General features: G+C 36.6%; 1 long non-coding RNA gene across 1 annotated transcript; it reads right to left on the reverse strand.

Annotated features, from left to right (window-relative positions):
- Positions 1-240: 240 nt before the first annotated feature.
- LOC309492975 lies at positions 241-4,508 on the reverse strand. The gene is made up of 3 exons (XR_014203759.1): positions 4,191-4,508; positions 493-703; positions 241-381 (listed from the first exon to the last, which is right to left on the reverse strand). It is a non-coding gene; the product is annotated as an uncharacterized lncRNA (long non-coding RNA).
- Positions 4,509-24,360: the final 19,852 nt, after the last annotated feature.

Here is a 24,360-nt window from a genome sequence, read left to right on the forward strand (position 1 = left end):
ATCAGTGACAGCTCCGCCCCTTTCTTCACCGAGTGTCCAAGATATACATATCGAATACATAAAATATGAAATAACATTAAAATAATGATTTGATGATAATGAATATGGGGGACTTTTTATTTTTGCTTCCATATTGAGAAAAATTGGAAAGTTGCACCCTAAAATTGTAGAAGGCTTCGAAGATCAATGTGTGTCAAAACATTCTAACTATGTTTAAATTAAGTGGTGCACCTATAATAAGATTTATTAATGTAAAGTTAAAGACATTAGCTGTACATTATTCATTTTCCTTTTTCCTTTCCTCAAACTCCAGGTAGTTAATGGTCTGTTGTTTGCTGTCGGAGGCTTTAATGGATCCAGCACCATCTCTGATGTGGAGCGCTATGACGAGAAGACAGATCAATGGTAACTTCCACAAACACTAAATCTCACAGATCATTTCACATTTCATTAGATAAAAGTGTAAGTCTAATGCAGGCTATATTTCATTACATTCACTGCTCATCTGTTTTCTATACAGGTTTTCTGCAAATGAAATGGCCATTTCCCGCTGTGGTCTGAGCTGTTGTGTAGCGTCAGGATTGCCGAACATGGCACAGTATGCTGCCCCACGAGACGACAGACACAAGCCGAGTCTGACAGTGAATGATCTCCCTCTAGCAGATCTGACAGTCTGACTACAGATGGAGAGTCATCATGTCTCCTGAATAAATGCATTAAAAAAAAAGAGGCTGTATTCGATATGTTAAACTTTCTCCCAGGTGTAGTGTTGTTCATTTAAAAAATTAAACAAGTGATCTCTAGCTCAACAAACAAACATATAATATTGAGAATTATTTTTACTGAGTAAACTATTTATTGCTTTATTAACCCTTCTGAATTAATACATATTTATTATTTTTTCTTGAAAAAAAAAGGCAGACTTAGAAACTCCATTAATTACTGTTAAACCTTTTATAGCACTCTTTATAAATCAGGATTTGATGAAACTTATTCCTCTGTTTTTATAGATAGTCTTACTAATTCGAAAACTATAAATGAAGATCAAAAAGAACATTGTGATAGTTCTATATGTATAAACGAAGTCCTTCAAGCTATTACAGAGCTTAAATTAAATAAATCCCCTGGTGTAGATGGGTTAAACTCTGAATTCTATAAATCCTTTTCAGAAGAACTTGCTCCTTTTCTTCTAAATCTTTTCGTACAGTCTATTGAGTATGGTAAACTCCCGCCTACCCTGACTCAAGGCCTAATTATCTTAATTCCCAAACCAAAAAAAAAAAAGACACTTTAATTTTAGACAATTGGAGACCAATTTTCCTTCTTAATAATGATTATAAAATTTTAGCCTCTATATTAGCTTCTAGACTTAAGACAACTCTGGATTCTATTATCGATGACACATAGTCAGGTTTTAAGAGTAATAGACACATTTTGAATAATATTCGATTGGTATTAGACCACATCTATACCCAGACGAGAGTTTCATTCTTTTTTTAGACTTCCATAAGGCCTTCGACACTGTTGAACATCATTTCATATATTCGTCCCTAAACAAATTTGGTTTTGGTGATTTCTTTATTCATTCTATTAAAACTTTATACTCTGATGCTAATTGTTCAATCAAACTGCGTAATGGCACCTCACCCAGATTTAATCTCAGCCGTGGTATCAGACAGGGATGCCCTATTTCCCCATATTTATTTTTACTTTGTTCACAACTTCTTGCCGACCATATTAAACAGAGCCCTTTAAGAGGTATCACTGCTGCTGGCAGTGAAATAATGATTAGCCAATTAGCCGACGACACTACACTTTTTTTAAAGGATGCAGGAGAAATACCTTTAGCCCTCAAGATTATTCACACATTCTCAAAAGCTTCAGGGCTTTACCTGAATATAAATAAGTGTGAATTAATGTCTCTTAAAAACAGTAATCTTCTGTCAATTTGTAACATTATTTTTTATCAATTAGTTTGGTAATGATATAATTTTTGTTAGACAACTGTATAACAATGAAGGTCTTATGTTGACCTACTCTGAATTCCTTTCTAAATATAATATTCCAGTTACTCCTAAGGACTTTGCTGTGGTTATGGATGCTGTTCCTTCTGGTCTAAACATACTTCTTAAAAACACCTGTCCTCTGCTCTCTCCATACTCGTTAGATCCTGCTGATACTAGGCCGTATCTGTTTCTCTCTTTCCTGCATTAAAAATAATAATCGTTGTGTACGGGCTTTGTTCCAAAGGGATATTGTCTCCAGACCTGCTATTATATCATTTTGGAATGGTTGTGCTGATGATCTGTTATGGAATAAAATCTGGAAACTTTCTCACAAATATTTAATCACAAACAAAATCAAAGAAATTTCACTTAAAATCATTTATAAATATTACCCATGTAATTATTATCTTGTGAACAGATTTAATTGTGATATTGATACACTTTGTACATTTTGTGATCTACACGATGAAACATTTTATCATTTATTTTGGAGTTGTCCTCATACAGTTTGTTTTTGGTCAGATTTTTTGTTCCTTTATTAAAGCTCATATCATGCCCAGCTTTCAACTGTGCTTTAAAAATGTATGATTTGGTTTTTTCTCTTATGACACATCCTTTCATAAGGAATATTACTTAATTAATCTGCTTCTTCTGTTAGCGAAATTTAGTATTCATAAATGTAAATTTGGAGGAAACAAGCCTTTATTTTTCATTTTAAGAGCAGAAATTTTACAATACCTATTGGGTATATTGGGTTTGAAAAATAAGAAAGCTACAAAATGTGTCTCAATCTGTAAACACTTTCAAATTTTTATTTAACTTTTGAATTTGTCGTTGTTTATGTATGTACTTTATGTTTGTTTATCTGCTTTACTCGTTGTACCCCCATGACTGTAATTGTAATCTTAAAATCAATTTTTAAAAAAATAAAAAAACCGCCAGAAACCAATCATAGACCTTCACGCTGGCTGATTCCGGAGAAACATACGATGTAAACTTTCGTTCCTACCAAAACATTAGTTCCGAGAAAATGGAGGAGAAGTTGATCATCGCCGTTGCTGGGTTTCTTATCATTATCGGATTAATTGCACAGTTTAACCATAGAGTGAAAGTTTATCATTTGCATGTGTTTTAAGTCCTGTCAGTTTAACAGGGCGCGCTTGACAGGGCATATATAAGAACGAGCAGAGAGAGAGAGAGAGCCCCGGCCGCGCGCGCGCACTCACTATTAATGATAATAATAATAGCTCATTATTATTTTTTCCCGACCAAATGTGACCAAAACGGTTATAAAAATGCTGTCATTATAACATTTCATGGTGTGACCATGGGTGTGACATAGACTTCAGAGCGGCCAAAGCGTCAACAAGCTTCCCCGTACTTTTTGACAAGCGTACTTGACAGGGCGGCCAGAGCTTCTTTGCAGCTCAAGTCGGCGGCGGTGTGAACGTACAGTAAGTTGAATGTACAACACTGGCCAGCACTGTAAAATAATAACGAGACGCTGTAAAACTGGAGTACTGGCTGCAGTCTTCGACAATATTTAATTGACTCTGTTCATTTCAATGCATTAACAACATTAACATATTTCAATAAAGATAGTTACATTTTAATTAAGGCTTTTCAGAGATACATTCTCCTTTTACAGGGTTTTCAACCGAATATCATGTATTTCACATCACAATAACATTCATGAGACATTACTCTCATTTTTGAACTGTCACAAATGAATATTGCATTTCGCTTCAAGCAATCCTCGTGTTTTATACACTGTCTATCTATGGTTTTATATGTCGCCATTTTGGCTCTAACTCACTCATGTTTACACCATGGTTTACACCGCCATTTTGGCTCTAACTCACTCATGCTTACACCGCCATTTTGGCTCGAGATACTTCCAGTTGCGAACGCATATTAAACTCACTCAAACTTTTTCATCCGATAACAAAATCAACATTATAAAGTCTTTAAAACATCCATGAACGCTTTTCACGTGTATATTTTCTCATATTTCACTTTGCATTCACCTATTTGTCCCTCTTATGTCTAATACATAACCCAGTAATGCAGAATGCGTCTTAATAAACAGTCTTTCTCAGTAATCTAACAAAAATAAACACATACGTCTTTGAAGCACAGTGTTTTACATTAGTTTCAACCAGTTTCTGAAACAGTTTTGCTCACCTGTAAAATAATAAACAAGAGACGCTGTAAAACGAGACACCCCTCGCTGCAGACTGTAGCGCGGTTACGTCACGTATTCACGTCACGTATGTACGTCACGTATGTGTTACCACGCATGCGCGAAGTCTGTTTATAATACACATGTGCGCACGCGCAGTTTTTTTCAATCACTTCTGGCGATGGATTCGATGGCAGTAAGTCAATAACATAGCCAATAAGCAATTATGCTTTTAGACATTGTTACAAAAAGTAAGTTGTACTTTTTGCTCTTTGCACTTGGAAACAGAACCCACATTTTCTGGCATTGTAGTCATGTGAAAAAATGGTATGAGGTGTTAAATGTTTATTAAGGAACATGTATTCTTTAATTTTGTTTTGCATTTTGAAAATGTAATTTTTGGATATTTAAAGTATGATAACAGAGTGATTAAGGAGGCTTTGGTATATACATGCATTTTACATAGATATATATATTTTATATTTGTGTTTTCTTTGCTACCCTGGCTCTAAAATGTATGTAAAATGTTTTGTTGTTTAAAGCTATAAAAAAAATAATTTTAATTGTAAGAGATGCCATAGAGCGCGTCATAAATGTTTTATATTTAAAAATGTTTTATGATAGGCCTATATGTTAGCATTCAAGATGACAGTGTTTCAGCAAATCTTAAAATATGTAAAAGTCTTCGCCTTTAAACAAATTAAGGCTTGAAAGATGTCTTCAAATAGAGCAGAAAGACTTAAATGAATGAAGTAATGTAGTTGATTGTTGCATGCATTGCAAAAGAAATGTTGTTCCTCAGTATCAGATCGTACTGTAAAAGTTACATTCCTGAATGTATTGTATGTACTGTAAGTTATGTTAAATACATTTGTGGTAAAATAATTAAAAAGTAATGGAGTTAAACATTGTATTTTGCTTTCACTGACATGCAAGATTTTCAGGGATGTTGACAGCAAGGCCAAATTCAGAGAAGAGGCCCACTTTGTATGGCTGGACAGTAAGTTCTTTAAATCTAAGTTGTGAGTACTGTAAAAGGTACTTGAGAAAGCCTGTCTTTCCGTCCATCTATTTATATCTGTCTGTCTGTGCAATCTGTCTGTTCTTCCTATCTATCTATCTATCTATCTATCTATCTATCTATCTATCTATCTATCTATCTATCTATCTAACTATCTATCTATCTATCTATCTATCTATCTATCTATCTATCTATCTATCTCTTTTCAATGATGGAGGGGAATTTCAAGCTGAGTAGATTTGAAGTGTGTGTCTGTCTGTTGATGTACAGATATGTATGTGATTATCTGTATGTGTACATATTTCTTTTATACCATTATCATCTTTGTTTTGAAATAACATTTATCAGTGTTATTAGTTTGGTTTTTTGCGTTGGCATGCATAAAATGGGATACAGAGATTAACAATGTACTGTATGTAGTTGGTTTAACTTCATTCAAACTACTTTATTGGAGTAAATGTTTTATAATAGTCTATAATGCACAAAAATAAACAATTATTAACTATTACAGAGGAATGATTAAAATAAGAAATATATAAGGTGCCATTAATGTTTACAGTAATTTTGTAATTTACACAGTGAAGTGCAACAGAATGTGAAAAATACTACACAGATATTACACAATATATACTCTGAAATTCCTTATAAGTTTACCTTAGATCAGGCATAGTTAAAACTATGTACTCCTTTTTGCTGCTTTCATTATTACTTTAGAGTTTTTTTAATACATTAACATTTAAAAAAAATATTATGTCAAATGTTTTTTTTTTTTATATTGAAAACATTATATAAACAGTCACAATGTAAAACAAATAAACAAAAAGAAAGACGGATATAACTAATCAGAAAAAAAAGTACATATCAAAGGAAAATAATAAAAGATTTACATATTTCAATTGTTTTTAAAGCCTTCTTGTTTCACGAGTCAGAGATTGTCCCAAAGTAATGTTGTACTTCAGTAATCAAAACATAGAAAAGTGGTTTCTGACCTGAAAATTTACATTTATGTATATAAAATTTTGTTAACAAAAAAAGAAGATTAATTAAGAATATTTAGTTTTTGTGTAATTGCTAATTTTTCCAATTAACAATTCCAAACAAAACATTTTCCTAAAGTAGAGAAAAATCCTTATCAATATTATCAATAACAAAACGGGAAAAGTCTTTCCACAACAATTTAGAATAATGGCAAAGCCAAAACAAATGGACTATAGTCTCTGGGTGCTGTCCACAAAAAGAAGAGTTTGCATTAACATCTATTCTTTAAGAAAGTATTAACGGGATATACGCGCATATTATGTCAAATTTGCGCATGCGTTTTAAAGACGCGTGACGTCACCGCGTAACGCGCATGCGCGGTCACCGCGATATGGCGCATGCGTGGTAACACATAGATGTGACGTACATACGTGACGTCGATACGTGACGTCACCGCGCTACAGTCCGCAGCGAGGAGTACTTGTGTAAAACTGGAGTACTGGCTGCAGTCTTCGACAATATTTAATTGACTATTTAATTATATTTAATTGCTTGAAACAATAGCGTTCAGCGCCCTCTACAGGAAGCAAGCATAAACAGCAACAAAGCATTCTTTTCTACACAATGAACTGCTGAATGAAAATGATGAATTCACACCAATTTATATCCAATTTTTAACGCACAAATGCCATACAACATTTTAAGGGGTGTCTTTTTTTCCCCCTACACATATACACATTCATTTTTAAGCACATTCATTTTTACCAACCCACTACACAAACCTATGATTGATATATACCTCATAACATCAGTAACTCGACAGCCCTACCTAGAATGGTTTTCCTCAGCGTTTGTAATGTCTGCACAAAGGGCAGTTGTGCGAAGATTCGCCTTTGGAGAAAACTGTTGATTTTATACTCGAAAAATTTAAGTATCCTTAATATTAAAAATTAATATTACCCCAGAATGAATTGCATTGCTATCCCACCCCAAAACATACAATAATAACAACGATAAATGCTGACCAATACTTAATTATATTACTTTTTTACTGAAAATGATATAATTCAATAAAACAAACAAAATGTAGGCTATGTCATATGACATAGCTATGCATGAATACACTCTAGATGTGTATATAGTGAACATGTCTACATTTTCATTCAAACAATTAAATAAAGCATTAATTAAATAATTATATTTTATTTACTGACAACAATAAGAAATATTAATGATCAGTGTTCCTATATTATTCCTTTCCTGGCGAGATTTTTCTAATCTACAGAAATAAGATGAATTCCTTTCTCCTTCCTCGATCCATTTTGCTCTGGATCTAATAAATGCTCCATTTGCCTTTTCGTGTATAAATATTATCTAATTTGGTTTTGTAGAGTAAGTAGTTTCCTTTTGTCAGTATCTGTAAGCGTGGGTTTGTTACAGCAGAGACTTATCTCTCTTGTTAAATTGGTCTCATCTAAAAGGGCAGATTGTTGCAATTGTTTACTGAAAGAGATTGAAAAATGTCTTATTCTGAATTTTAAAAAATCCCATTTGGAGCTAACAGACAACCTGTTTCTGACCAGTTAAACACATCAAAACGCTCACAAATTAAATTCTGTTCTATTGCAGAAGATTGTGGAAATGCAACAGATCGCAGACACCGAGCTTCTTGAAGCTCACATCACTTCCTGCCATGAACAGGCTGAGCAGTTCTCTTAAACCGACCGTCATGAGTCTTGAACTGCCACTGGTGAACCAACTGGAGGTCAGAATAAAAATACCTATATTGTTAATGTAATTACGGAACATATCACCTAAACGAGTGGAAGTTTCACAAATATGTTTTTTTTGTTGTTGTTTTTTTAGAGGACATCTTCAAAGACCATGGTTGGATGGTTCATTGAATTTGTGCGAGAAAATACCGTATGATCTGGCAACGGTCAGTGGTAAACTGTCTTCATGATCACTTAATTTGTGTCTAATTATGAATAATTAAGAAGTCAAAAGCCATCGTAACTACATGCCAGACACTTATTTTTAGTATTGACTGATCCTTCGTCCTCATTTCCTATGCTGCCCTGTAGCTCTTGGTAGATAAAGACACAGTGACCGATGCAGTCAGTGCTTCTCACTACACCCACCTGCAGAAGATTGATGACAGGGAGGATGAGCTACTGGCACGGGTCAACAGCTGGAAGAGCGATCTGCTGAAATCGGTACTTATATGAACACACCTCCTGTGAACTCCTTAACAATATTATTATATTATATTATGTTATGTTATGTTATGTTATGTTATATTATGTTATGTTATGTTATGTTATGTTATGTTATGTTATATTATATTATATTATATTACGTTGTAGCCTACCATGCAGATGTCCAGGATCAGAACGACCTTTTGTTATTAAATAAAAATATAAATCCTTTTTGTTTGTGTTAATAGATACGCAATGATCAGGTGAAGAGGAATCAAAAGCGCATCTCAGAGATCCTAAACTACATTCGTTTTGTAAAGGATGAGCTGGAGGACATGGCAACATCTAAGAACACCGCTTTTAGTAAGCGCTGCCTCGGCGTGCTCGAGACCGAGACAGGCAGCACATAGTGTGTGTCTGTCAGACACATGCAGGGGAACCCCGCATGTTTCACAGACGGGGAGCGGCATTTGAAGCTAACACCGAGCTTCTTGAAGCTCACATCACTTCAAGTACAAACTTCAAAAACGCGAACCAGTGAGAACGGCGATGACGTGCACATGCGTATTACGAGTTCAGTCTGTGCATTTGAATATATGTGTAGTCCTTCCCTACAAATCAACCCTCAACATACTACTTGTCTGGCCTTAAAATTAATAATACAGAATTTGTATCGCTTCCACATAGCCACGCAAACCAGAATTATCCTGACAACGCTTTATCTGTAGAGAGGTAAAGGGAGGGGAGGGAGGCCTTCACAGGGAAGAGCCTAGTTGACATTTCAGGACTGCGCTGTTGTCGCGTCCAGGTGCAGGTCCTTCATCAGATCTGGATACAACCTGGATACGGCAGACTGCGGTAAACCTCGGGATAAACAGAGAAGCTAATAATAGCATAGACGCCATTCTTCTTATGATGTAACGAGTACATCAGGATTTATGGGAAGTGTTCCCGGTTCCGGCTGACCTAATCTATGCAGCCTAACATTGAATTATAAAGGTCTATAATGTTTTATGTGTATGCTAGGTCAAAGAGATGTGTTTTTAGTCCAGCTTTGAACCGACAGAGTGTGTCTGCTTCCCGGACAATGTTAGGAAGACTGTTCCAAAGTTTTGGTGCTAAATAGGAAAAGGATCTACCGCCAGCAGTTGATTTTGATATTCTAGGTATTATCAACTGGCCGGAATTTTGAGATCGCAATAGACGTGAAGGACTATAATGCGTTAAGAGCTCGCTCAAGTACTGCGGAGCTAAATCGTTTAGTGCTTTCTGCTTTGTAAGTAATCAGCAATATAAAAAAAATGTATACAATGTTTAATAGGGAGCCAGTGCATTGTTGACAAAACTGGGCTAATATGGTCATACTTCCTGGTTCTGGTAAGAACTCGAGCTACTGCGTTTTGGACCAGCTGTAATTTGTTTATTAAGCATGCAGGGCAATCACCCATAATCTAGCCTTGATGTCATGAACGCATGAACTATTTGTTCTGCATTTGTCAATGAGAGCATATGACGTAATTTAGATATATTTTTAAGATGGACAAATGCGGTTTTACTCATTCATTGCTATATAGACTAGACGGATTTCAGAAAAATGGCCTTCTATAAGAAGTGAGGAGCATTTATGGGTACAAGTCGGGAATCGGCCTACCTTACATATTTCAAGGGTGCTGAGTCCAAAAAAACTGGTACCCAAGCGAAATTGTGAGTTTTTGACCTTCTAATTTGCATATCACAATGGCCGCCAAATCTTGCTCAGTCGTTGGACCATTTTCCCCTAGTTTTTTTTGTAAGTAGGCAATCAAGATGAGGAAATTAAGTTTCTAGATCGATAGTCAAGGGTCAGAGCAAAGATATAATGGAGGCTCACTGACTTTTTTATGTATATATATATGCAAAATACCAACTTTTAAGGTGAAATTAAGCCTTAATTTATGTCATTTTTTAAGGCCGACATACATATTCAATCAATATCACTCTTAAATGTTCCCAGTGTATATATGATATGTGATGTATTCCATATTACATAATAACTAAGAAAAACACCATTGCAAGTTGTCTGAGATTTCATTTTTTTTATGCAAATTAAGCATTTGTTCTCTAAATTCTAAGACGGGAAAAACCCAGGTGAATAGGGAAAAAAACACCATGAAACTTCCCTTGTACAGATCTACAGATCACATCTAGTTTCTGTATATTTTCTTTCATGTTTGTAGCTTAATTGCTTTGCTTTTTTCTTTTAGATTTTTAGTTCTGTAGTTCACTCCCTCTGTAAATAGTTTTTGGTAAATTGTTTTTATACCTTTCTAGTTTGCTTGTGTGCCATTTGTCTTTGGAATTTCATTTTGATTAGTATTTCTTTCTGCAGTCCTTTTCCAAGTTCTTTGGTTACCCCTTGCCTTGGTATACTTGAGGACTACAACTCCACATTTAAACAAGGACATTGGTCATCACTCTGACATGCACACATTGCAGTGCATAACAGCCCCTATTTTTGGCATTTGCACTGGCGTGTTGTGCATTGCTTTTTACAGGTCCACAGGATCATTTCCAGGCAACTTTCAGGTATTGGATTCTGTGACATAAGAATGGGCTATAGTCCTGAACCGCCATGTTTCCATCCCATGTCCAAGAGTGAAGGAAGCTAAGGTGTGGCATAGTGAGCATTTCTCCAAACCATTGCCTGGTAGTGTACTCTCAGCAGATGGAAGTGGAGCGCATCGCTTGTCGCCGGCATTGCTTCTGGTTTACCTGTCCTGGAGAAAAGTATATGCCTTGCTGCATCAACAGAGTCTGTTTTATGCACATCATATATTCTGCAGACAAAAGCCTCTGAAGATCTTTGAGTCTCCTCCGTGAGATCACCAATTCCGAGGTTGCTGAGCAATTGATGGTGCATTTTCCTGACTTTCCACAATGTACTTTTGGTGTGACTTGCAATGTATGATGTGGTATCACAACCAGTTAGTGCATGAAATGCTACAAGGCTTGGTGCTGAATCCTCTGGCAGTTTGTTAAAAACAGCATCAATGGGTATATATTGTGGCTTCCTTGTGGTACCAGACAACAGCCAGAGTTTTTTACATGCTACGTGCGGGAAATGGGAAACCAGAATCACAAGCACATCAGTGTCTCTAGATGACACGACTACTGTGTCTGACTGGCAGTGCACTGCATGTAATACCAATCGGGTATCTGCCTCTTCGTGTGTGGCTCTCAGATGAGTCAGGTTGGTTGTTGCTTTCGATGATCTAACCTCCGTTTCTTTGTCTCTGAACCCACCAGCAACAACTATCTCTTTATCATCTGGTGCCTGAGCACATAGTTCTTCAGAGAGTAGATTGGCAAGATCAGCTTTGTTGTCAGGGAGGGACCGGAAGTTGGTCCAGTTTTTCGGAAGATGCACATCACGACCCTCAACAAGTCGTCTGATTGGTTGAGCTGCTTTTGTGCGTCGTGTCCTGGTAGCACCCTTGATGGTCTCTTCCCTGTATCTGTCAAACACAACGTCTATCCGTTTATAGGAACATCCTGCTTTCAATACTGCTCTGACAAATGTGTCAGCCAAATCTCCAAATGTTACTGCTTTGTCTGGCTTTCCTAGGGCAACCACCAGTGCCTGTCCGTCTATGACGAGGCAAGATGACATGTCGGGAAGTTCAATAGCCTCAGGACAGACTATGTCTTCTGTTAACTTATTGACCAATACAGACTTGTTTCCAGTGCGAAGGGTCCCATTCATTTCAGCAAGGGATATGGGAACTGGCAGAAGCTCGTATTTTAGGACAGCTGGTAAGTCAACTGGACGACCTGCCTCATAGGCCGTAACAAGGCGTTTGAGGACGTTTCGGTCAGCCTTTACGACGGTTCTGTTGTCTTTGATTTTAGGATTTTTGGCCACTTCATACAGAGATGCAAATGTTTTAGCTTTGCTCTTATGTAGGGTTAAATGGATTGGGACCTCTGGTTTATCTTTGTCCTCAGGAACAATCATCCTTTTCTCAATGAATGAATTCACTTTTTCTTGTCCTAGGTCTTTGGCAGAAAGTAATGAGACTGAACCAAACACTTTGAATCCTTTGAAGACTAAGACCAATGCCATTTCGTCTCTGTTGTCTCTCTTTTCACGGGATTTGGTAGCTTCATTGTGGACGTAAGCTCATTACTTAAGAGCAAAGCTAAAACATTTGCATCTCTATATGAAGTGGCCAAAAATCCTAAAATCAATCAGATTTTTTTTGTTTTTTGTTTTGTTTGCCATTGTTATATAACGCAATTATTAGTATTGTAACAAAACCTGGCATATAAACTGGGGTTTGACATTTTGCACATGAATGGGTCATAGACCTATACACAATGAGTTTAAAATTCATGATTTAATATTAATGGTATTTTAAATGATGTTATATGTTTTAATTCTAGATGTTTATTTAAGTGCTGCGTGACTTTTAAGTGTTTTAATGCGAGTGAACATTCAAACACTGGAGCGAGCGCGTCACGCGAGAGCAGATGGAAACGGGGAAACGACATCAACTGACAAACAGCAAAACTCGCGTCTCTCGCTGTTGTTTTCACTGCTTTCAGGTGAGTTTAGTCAACAAATTCACACAAATAATACATACAAACGTCCCTGACACCTTTATTACGTGTAATTGACACGCTTCTGTTGAATATTTACTTTATAGAAATGGTTTTGTGTCTTCAAAAAAGTCCGTTAGCATCTCAACCGTTTTCAGAAGAGGTAAGTTAGGCCTAATTTACGTTAAGTTAAGGCTATAGACTGGAGCTCTTGTTTATGAAAATTTGGGGTTTTAACCACATCTTTGTGTAGATAACAATTTTTGATAGTTTTGTTTTGCTGGTAATTTGTCAATGGGTGATTGGAAGTAAGCTAATTTATTTAACCTAAAAGAATGCACTTTACTGTTAATCAGTGACGTCACTTTATTTCACAATACATTATCTTAAGAATTATATATATATATATATATATATATATAATATATATATAATTCTTTCTCTTTTCTGCATTTCACCTCTGCTCTAGCTTGTAAATGTTCTATTGTAAATCCTATGTAACATTGTTGGCTCTGTGACAAATAGCATGTTATGTTCTAGAATAGATCATCATGCTGAAGGCCTGCTGCACCCCCGTCCAAGAAAATCTCCACGGCTATGAACCATATGACTAGTAAGCAAAACCACCTCAAACATACAGTGCACTAATGTCCAAAAGTCTGGGGTCTGTAAGATTGATGCTTTTGAAAGAAGTCTCACATTTTAAAATCATTAACCCCAGGTCAGATTGTCCTTGAGAAGCCTGTAGGCTAAATAATCAGCTAAATAATAGGCGACAAATATAATGTTATAATGGTCGTAGTTATAACTAGATGTACCGCATCGCGGTACAAAATATGACCGCCGCTCAGGCCTGCACTGGCTTTCCACAAAAATAAATGACGTGGAGTAATTTGGCTGTATTGCGTGTTTATGTATATACCTAAAAAAAGTAATAGTATGTGCATGTCTGTCTGTGTGTGTGTGTGTGTGTGTGTGTGTGTGTGTGTGTGTGTGTGTGTGTGTGTGTGTGTGTGTGTGTGTGTGTGTGTGTATGTGTGTGTATTTGTGTATGTGTGTGTCTGTGTGTGTGTGTGTGTGTGTCTGTGCGTGTATGTATGTGTGCGTACATGTGTGCGCGTGTGTGTTTGTGTGTGTGTGTGTGTGTGTCTGTGCATGTGGATTTGTATGTGTGTGTATGGGTGTGTGTCTGTGCGTGTGGATGTCAGTGTGTGTGCATGCTTGCGTTTGTTTGTATTCCTGCATGTGTGTGTGTGACAGTATCATCCTAAACCAGCAACCCTTCGCTCAACAGCACCATCTACAGGCCGATGAGTGTACAGTCACTAAATGTGCACATAAATGAATTTATTTTATACCCCCCCATGGATGAAATTCTACAAAACTTAGGAGAGGATACCCCCAGAGGTTGTCAAGTTAATCATACACATGAAATATGGTGCAGTTCTGCAACATGCAATTCTTCAGTTAGTTTTTTTACTTTTCCCAAAGACATCTCCACTGAAGATAGGGGCGATTAAAGCAGAATAATATTGCATTTTCATTTTTTATGGGAGGGGCGCAAATCACAAATGAGTGATTATGGGCTAGGTTGATGTGCCATAAAAATTTCTTCATCCTCGGTGCCACGGTTCAGGTAGTTATTTAGGAAAAACTGCATTTTTTTGGGTTTGGGGGGGCCCAGCGTGGGGGGGGGGGGGGGGGGGGGGGAGTGGCCCCCGGGGACCAAACGAAATTTTTCCGTAGAAGTCTAGTGGGGCTACATGCCCACCAAATTTCATGTTCCCCGGTGCTTCGGTGTCCCTGGTATCGTTGACGAAAAATTCAGTAAGGTGACGAAAAAAAAAAAAAAAAAAACTTTGACAATCCCTATATGACCGGCTAGCTACGCTAGCGGCGGTCATAATAATTAATTGAACTATTATGATAACAGGATATCATGGTCATTGGTATATTTTATTTTTATTTCTCTAGGTCTGTTTTGAATTATGTTGGCCAGTGAGACTGACACCATACTCAGGGGTATTTATTTTGTATGTATTTTTTTACTGATAAATACTGAAATTCTTTTTACTTTTAAATGCTAAATGTGGTTCAGGCACGCAAGTTATTTTTCACAGATATCTGGCCAGCTGTGGCTCATACTCTTAGCCTTTAAAATGTCTGAATTTATATCCCCAATGCAATATCAGGGGGTAAAGATATCATTAGAGTTCTTAAACTTATGGCTATGCTCTTGTTATCAGATGAGACATAATCCCTATCGTTTGGCCCTGTGATTCTTCAGGACAAGACCTTGATGCCATCTACACTCTTTTTTTATTGTGGTGAGTTTCACAATAGCTGCCACTATAGAATAACGTTATACTTGGTATTTTAACGTGACATGTTATAACAAGAATATCTATGGCTTAATATTAAAGAAAGACAAAGATGCTAAACTTTGTGGCAGTTACAGACCTATTAGCCTAATTAATAATGACATTAAATTACTAGCTAAAGTATTGGCCAAACGCTTGGAGGCTCATCTCCAGTCAATTATATCAGAAGATCAAACTGGCTTTATACTTGGTCGTCAGTTGTCTTCTCATATATACGTAGACTCCTAAATGTTATCTTTACTCCATCTAAGTCATCAAAGCCAGAAATGGTTATCTCGCTAGATGCGGAGAAGGCTTTCGACCGGGTGGAGTGGGATTATTTATTCATGGTTTTACAAAAATTTGGGTTTGGACCTAAAATAATATTATTGATTCGTCTATTATACTCCACTCCATCAGCTTGTGTGAAAACTAATTCTGAAACGTCCCCTTACTTCTCACTTTCTCGTGGCACCCGTCAAGGCTGCCCACTTTCGCCTCTCCTTTTTGCCTTAGCTATAGAGCCTCTCTCTATAGCATTAAAATCGTCTTCAGTGTTTTCAGGTATTTATAGAGGAGGAAGGGAGCATCGTGTATCACTGTATGCAGACGACCTCCTGTTATATGTCTCAGACCCTCTAAACTGCATAGATAATATAATGCACCTTTTGAATGAGTTCGGATTAATTTCAGGTTATAAGTTGAATTTTGCTAAGAGTGAGTGTTTTCCCATAGATGACTTGGCGAAACAAATTCCTCCAGCTATGCTCCCTTTTCACATGTCCTCTACAGGTTTCCGCTATCTAGGGGTTCATATTTCAAACTCATTCAGGTCATTGCACAAAGAAAACTTTACTAAATTAATGGGCCACATTAAAGTAGATCTCCAGCGTTGGAACAATCTTCCACTTTCTCTTGTAGGCAGGATTGAATCAATCAAAATGAATATTCTACCAAGAATCCTTTTTTTATTTCAGACTATTCCTGTTTTTCTTCCTAAATCTTTTTTTAAATCATTCGACTCCATTATATCCACATATATTTGGGCTGGTAAGCCTCCGCGTGTAAACAAGTCAACTCTTCAAAGAACCAAACAGGATGGGGGTCTCGCTCTTCCAAATTTTCTTTTCTATTATTGGTCAGCTAATATTCAGAAATTATATGCATGGTGTAATTCTCAGAATATTGATTGGTGTATAATGGAAGCTAACTCCTGCTTATCATCCTCATTATCGGCATTAGTTTTTGATCCCAATTTGAAACGGCCTTCTAAATACACCACCAACCCAATTGTGCTCTCATCACTCAAAATTTGGAAACAGTTTTGTCGTCATTTTAAATTAAACTCATTGTCCACCTTAATGCCTATTTGCGGTAACCATCTTTTTGTTCCTTCTACTTTAGATTCAACTTTTGCCCAGCTCAGAGAGAAGGGCCTTGTTCTATTTCATGATTTGTTTCTTGATGATCATGTATTTGCGTCATTCAACGATTTGTTGAGTAGATTCAAAATATCTAGATCCAATTTGTTCCGCTACTTTCAATTGCGTGACTTTGCTAAAGCGCACTTTAATACCTTCCCTCACCAGCCAATGAAAACTTTAATTGAAAATATAATGTCTCTCCCGAAATCGCATAGCCATATCTCCTCAATTTATGGCTTGTTACGATCTTCACAATTCCCTCCTCTCTTTGCGCTCAAGGGAACCTGGGAGAGAGAGCTGGGTCTGGAGCTTGACATGGAGCTGTGGAATAATGCTCTAGCTAAAATTAACTCTGTCTGCATTTGTGCTCGCTTGAATCTAATTCAGTTTAAAGTTGTTCACAGAATTCACTTCACCAAAGCTAAATTGAAGAAACTTTCTTTAATAGAAGATGATAGGTGCAATAGATGTTTGCTCTCCCCAGCAGATCACACTCATACATTTTATACCTGTCCTAAATTGTATTCATACTGGTCTTCTTTTTTTGATACACTGTCAAAGGCTCTCAATGTTTCTGTGAAACCCTGCCCAATAATTGCGATTTTTGGAATAACACCTGTTGATGGCTTGTACAACAAACGTCATGCTGATATTATTGCTTTTGCTTCATTGGTAGCCAGAAGACGAATACTGTTGCATTGGAAATCTTCATGCCCCCCTTCTAATCTTTCTTGGCTGAAAGACTTAATGTCCTTTCTACATCTGGAAAAAATTAAACACTCCATCAGGGACTCTGTTGACTCATTTTATAGAGTGTGGAATCCTTTTATCTCCTTTGTTGAGACTATACCTTCACTGGAGATTTGATTTTTGTTTTTTGTTTTTTTTATTTTTATTATTTGTATGTATGTGTGTGTGTGTGTATGTATATAAAATGTATTATTATAAAAAAAAAATTTTTTTTTTTTTTTTTTGTGTGAGTGTATGGGATGTTTTGGGTTGGGTAGTGTTAAGAGTGTTCTGTATATTTGTATACATTTTCTTTACTCATTCTTATGGTTGAAAAAAGCAGGTTGTGTTGTTTTTCATATGTCATGCACATTGTCATTTAAAAATCTGCTTAATAAAAAAAAAGTAAAAAAAAAAAAAAAAAAAAAAAAGAATATCTATGGCAAGAGCTCTTTTCAGTCACTGCTTTCTTTTCCTCGTGATAATTTTCTTTTTTTTCCCTTTGCAATCCGCTGTAAGAGTATGAAAAAGGACAACATATGCTGCACATTGGTGGTCGGTTCTCCCAAATTTCATTTACGATATATTCCTTGGAGAGTATTCACTTAAACACAGTTTATGTCTTAAGTTTAAGCTTGTTGAATAATATGTCAAAAGAAATGCAATGGTCAGGATTATTGAGGGTCTTTTTCTTTTTCTTTGACAGCAGACACATGAGATAATGGCTGAAGTGAGTCAGTGAAGGAGAAGATCAAGATCTGGAGGAGGACATACAGTTTACACTTCGGGAGAATGACAAAGATGAGCTCCAGGGCAGATTCAGCAATCATTATAAAGGTGAGTTCAGTGTTTCCAGGCTTAAGTGACACTGTTTAATAAAGCAGGTACATTATGTGTTATTTACAGTGATGATTTTACTTGTTTTATTATTATAAGGTAATATTAAAGGTTAAAAATGACCCACGGTAATAGACCTGCACGATATTGCAAAAAAACTGATATTGCAATATTTCATTTTTCTGCAATATATAATGCAATATCTCAATAAAAACTATTTCACCAAATGACTTAAATATTATTTGGAAATAATTAATCATTCTAGAATGATTTGTGTGATTTTGTAGGGGTTTGCATCTGCATAGAAAATAATAAATTGCAAGCATAGGTAAAAAAATGTAACAAAGATGTGAAATAAACTTTGCCTCATATTCCAGGTAAGTCTAATTTAGGTACAGAAATTGAGTTATCAACTGTAAAATAACAAAGCATAGTCTTTATAGCCTGACTTCACAGAGGCCTATACTGCAATATCACTACCACAGATAGGTATGAATGATAAAACAATATGTTCATGGCTTTAATGCATCACATAATATGGGTGTTTATTATGTCAGGTTGTGTGTGTCTTACACCTGTTTTATGAGGACACAGTTTTATGGGGACATCATAAGAACATGTTCCTGATGTTTAACTTAACTTGACTAGAGAATCTCAGTGTGTTGTGTTAGTTTGACAGAATCCTGGTCTATGAGGACACCGTTTTACGGGGACACATATGGAATATTAGGAGGATCGATACTGATAACCAGGGCTTGACATTAACTTTTTTGCTCACTAGCCAATGTGGCTAGTGGTTTTCCAAAGTTACTAGCCATACAGCATTTTTACAGCAAAAGTTGACTATGGCGTGCTAAAATTTAGGCTACTTGAACTAGATTTTGTTGAAGAATTTATTATTTAGAAAATAAGTAATTTAACTGTATTTTTGTACACTATTATCTCCTTCTGTGTGTCTTTTGAGTGACTTTGGATTGACTTTGGAAGCCTGAGAGCTGTGCTGCTGCAGCAGAAAATTCTATTTCAGTAATGTCACATGGTACAAAACTATTTCTCAAAATACCTATAGAATGTATTACCATCATGTATTACCATCTTTGGAGGAAGGAGAAGGTATATACGTTAGAGCTGATCATTGCTTGGTAGCGTCTTTCTGCAGAAGGGCGTTCAGACTTTGCTTGTGAAATAAAGTCTAATCTTTCTGGCATCTGAGATCTTTGAGAAGTCATTTCCTCGATTACACCCCAACATTGGCACTACAACATTTGGCGTCCCTGGGTGGGCCCCTTAGGAGCTGGTGACGAACTGCGGCGGGCTGTGTTGGGACGAGCGGCACAAACTCTATTCTTGGCCAAGGTAAGCAGTTTTTGCTTAAGTTTGTGTGGTTCGCCCAGACATTTGTCCGTTACGGTGAGGCACTTAAAAAAGCTTCTTTAAATTTAACGAACTAAAAAAGAAAATTTTTTGAATGAAAAACTCAGACTCCAGAAATTATGCATGAAGTGTGATTTCTAATAAGAAGGCCTTGAGGATATCAAATGATATGGTAAAAGCGCAGGGAGCTCCAATAGACTTTGCCAGTGCTTGGAGTAATTCTGTGTGAATTATTTGAAGTACTGGTACTGCATATTTAGCGCTAAGAGTTTTGACGTACGTACGTAAAAGTTTTGTGTTTGTTCATCAAGTGGGCCTTGAAGGATGATGAGCAAAAAGCATGCACACAGAGGGTTTGAATTTATTGGTAAGGATATAAATTATTAGACTGTGGGTTCTTGTAAGTGGGCCTTGATGGATACAAGAATAGCATGAACACAGAAGAAGTTAGGTCTTATTTCACTCTGTTGTGTTGAGGAAGTGAATCACAGAGGTTTATGGAATAAGTTCAGTTTTACACTTGTTAAGTGGGCCTTGATGGATGACAAGTGTACTGATATATGGATATCAGTTATTGATGTTTTATACCTGTAAGTGAGCATTGATTGATACAGGTATAGTTTAGCTTATATAGATGGTTGATCTGCAGACATTTGTAAGAGGGCCTTGAAGGATACAAATGAGCATGATTGCAGATTAAGTCAATTTCCGGGTACCTTATTACTCTAATAAGAGTTTGTTAAGGGGAATTAAGATCATATATGACTCTTTTCTGTTGAGGGAGTGAAGAGGTATATGAATAAGATAGTATAAATAGAGGTTTTAAAAGTGTATTGTTTTTCACTGTTTTAAGTAAGGCTGACAGAGAGTGGAGTAAATATTTGTGTGTGAGTGGGCTTTGGATGCTTGTGGTTAAAAATAAGCTCTGTCTCTTGTGGAGCATGACCCCTTGCTGACCTCACAGACTGTGGTCTGGTGGTGAGGGGGGAGTTGTTCACTCGAGGAGAGATAAAGGAATGAGTGTATGAGTCCCGGGGATGAACAGCAATAAGCCCTGAGGAACAAGAATGAAAGAATAAAAATTGTCCCCAATCAATAAAGGACTTTTGGGAATGAATGAATGTTGAATGACTGTGAATGTGAGAGAAATTAAGTTAGAAAATTAGCTTTGCAAAAATAGATTAATATAATAAAGTATATAAGATATCCAATTCAGTGGTGTTAAATAATTAGTTATTCTGTTTATGCAAAGTGTAATAGATGATAATAGATAAATACTATGATCTAAATAAAAAGGTGGTGGTTTTCAATGATTGGTGATATTTGAATAAGAATTAAATAAATACAGAAAAATTTGTGTATGAATAAACATTCAAATACAAGTTAAAGAAAAAGATAGAGGAAAATTAAATTAAACGGTATATTGAGTTCTTGTTGAGAGGAGAAAAGAAAAAAAGATTTGGAACTTGGAATTTGTTTCTTAAAATAAATTGATTAAAGAAGAATTATGGCCTCTCCAGTGGAAATGCTGGGGTTAAAATACCCTTTGTGTAAGGAATTAATTGATAAAATGTCAATTAAATGGCAAAAGAGAACTCAAGATATGATGACAAAATGGCCAAAAGAAGGAACATTTGACGTAACATTATGCGAAGAAATGGAAACTTTGATAAAAAATCATAAGATAAAGAATAAAAGCCTAAAAAGAAAAAATAGAGAAGCTAAACGAGAAAAAGAACAGGCAGTGCTGGCATTGTTCAAACAAGAGGGTGAAGATTTTTTGAAAAGCATAAAGCAAGCAAGGAAAATAATAAAAGAGACAGACAAAGAAACAAAGAAAAAAGAGGAAATCTTTGCCAAACCACCTTCAAAAGTAATACCAGAAGGTCAATTTCCAATACTTAAGGGAATAGTAGAAGTATTAGGAGAAATGAAAATGGAGGGACAAGTGGAATTAGAAAAAGAAAAAGGAACAAAACAATATGTAAGACAAAAAATGACTCAAGATAAAACATCTAAGCAAAGCTTACCCTTAGATTGCTATAAACAGGCACGGACAGCATTAGAAAAAATAAAAACACAATATGAGGGAAAGCAAATAGAAAAGGAAGAGGAGGAGATTGATGCGGTAGCACAAATAATGGAGGATGAAATAGATAAAAGAATTAAAGAAACAGAACAATTAATAGATGACACAGATAAATTAGTCAAAAGCAGAAGTAGGCTATTGGACAGTTTAAATATAGGAAGTGAACAGGAGTTATCATTTGATGGGGAAAGGTGGACACAGGGAAGAGAAAAAGGAAGGCTTAGACCAATGGCAAAACAACTCCCAATTCTAATTAAGGGTACAGAGGGTCAATATGTGCCCTGGGCCTCACAGGATCTTGAAGGGTTAGTCACTCGCCTCCCAAACATTCATGAGGGGGCTGGAAAGTGGATCAGAGTGTTTGAAGAAGAAACAATGGGCAAATTGTTATCTGTGGGGGACATTAAAGCACTTCTGGCAAAAATCATAGGAGGATCAAAAATGGAAGAAATCCTCCAAGCGTCTGATTTAGACAGAGCTGTTGACTCTTATTACATGGATGGGACTGTTTTTGATGCATTCCGTCCAGCAGTATGGCAGGCACTGCGAGATGAGTATCCAACCAGAATAGACCCTAAATCACTAAAGGGGGAACAACTGGGAGATACAGAAAGCCCAATTGAATATATACAGAGACAATTAAAAAGATGGAAGCAAGAGACTGAAGGGAATCCAGAAGGAGACCCATTAATGGCTACACTTTTCAGAAATGCTGTGGTAGATGCTATGCCGCAAACAGTAAAGAGCAAGCTGGAGGATGTGGTCGGTCTAAATTCCAAAACACACAAGGAGTTTTGTGATTATGTGACTCATGCTGTAGAACAATACAGAAAAAATGAACTAAGACTAAAGATTCAAGAAAAAGAACTGCAAAGAAAACTGACTCAGTTACAGATTGAGCAGCTGACAAGCAATAATAAGAAAAAGATTCAAGCTACTGTAAAAAGAGAAGAGTCAGATCAAATGACAGTAATGGCTCCTATGGCTCCACAGACAGCTATGCAGCTGCCCCCGCCTGTAGCAATACCTCCAAATGTACAACAGATCCCTGCACCCACTGTCAATGTCTATGCTCCACAGCAGCAGCCAATGGGATGGAAAAGATATCCACCACAAGGGGGACAAAGAGGAAAAGGCAGGCCTGATAATATCCAAGTATGCTGGGGATGTGGAAATCCAGGACATAATAGAGACAATTGTCCCATCAATCCATGGTCACAGCCACCGAGGAGTGGAAGGGGGGGGAGATGGCAGCGCCCTTTTCGGGGTCCGAGTCAAGGCCCAGTAAACCCTTGGGGAGGTCCAAATCAGGGATATTAGGGGTGCCCAGAGAATCCTAAAGGGGATAATCAGCTGCCAATCTTAACAACTAATGCTGATCAAGAACCAATGTTAAAAATTTAAATAGAAGGTAAAACTACACCCATGCTAGTAGATACAGGAGCTGTTTTTACATGTGTAAATTCAAATTATGCCTCACATCTCCCCTTGTCTGGAAAATTTGCAAAGACAATAGGATTCTCGGGACAAACGCAGCTAATTCCTATGACTGCTCCAGTTTGCTTACAAACTAAAAATAAAAGTGTGACACTACCTGTCCTCGTATCAAATCAGACTCCTGTTAATTTGTTAGGAAGAGATGCATTATGTAAATTAGGGCTACAAATTTGGTGTTCTCCAGAAGGAGTGTATATAGACCAACAGGGAATAAGAACTCAAATGATGATCTCTGAACCAAAAGCAAATGTATACTGGATAGGACAAATAGAAAATGAAGTAAGACAAATAATTAATACATGGGGAAAGTTCATTGAAGCACAGATTTTTGAAGCACAGTTTCCATAATCAGAATTTCATTGTACTATGATATATGACCCAGAAAGAGACGAAAAAATAGAAAAAGCATGGCAAGAGAAAACTGAAAACCAAAAGATTGAACTAAATGTAAAAGACATTATAATTGGTAAACAGGGAGCAGCAATGAGTATAACAGAAAATGAATTTATAAAAAATTGGTTTAATGTACCAGATTCTGTACCACATGTGTCCTTGTATGCAGGAAAAAATTGGGAGACAAAAGATTTAGGGCCAATGATGAAAAAAGCAGAACAATGCCAGTGGGAGCCAACAAAAAATCCGTCAATTTTTCATTCGGTTGACAAAAATGTCATTAAAATTTTGTATACAACCAAATTAATGGGTTCTCCTCAGGAGATTGTCATTAATCAAGAAATACAAAAACAAATGATAACAACCAACAAATCGATAGAGACCATTGATGAGGAACTATTTAAGGAAGTTGAGCAACAAGTACCAACTGAGTTATGGTCTCAACATGACACCGATGTGGGATTGGTAAAGTCAGCTAGCCCAATAACAATAAAACTCAAGCCAGGTGTACACCTGCCTCGTAAATCACAATACCCTTTAAGGCCTGAAGCAGAAGCAGGCATTAAAGATACAATTGAAGGTTTGGTAAAAGCAGGAGTGCTAGTAGAAACAAATAGTTACTGTAACACTCCAATTTTGCCTGTAATTAAAGCAAACAAATCAAAATGGCGTCTGGCACATGATTTACGCGCAA

This window comes from Leuciscus leuciscus (assembly GCF_965113295.1).
Source record: "Leuciscus leuciscus genome assembly, chromosome: 1".
Taxonomy (NCBI): domain Eukaryota; kingdom Metazoa; phylum Chordata; class Actinopteri; order Cypriniformes; family Leuciscidae; genus Leuciscus; species Leuciscus leuciscus.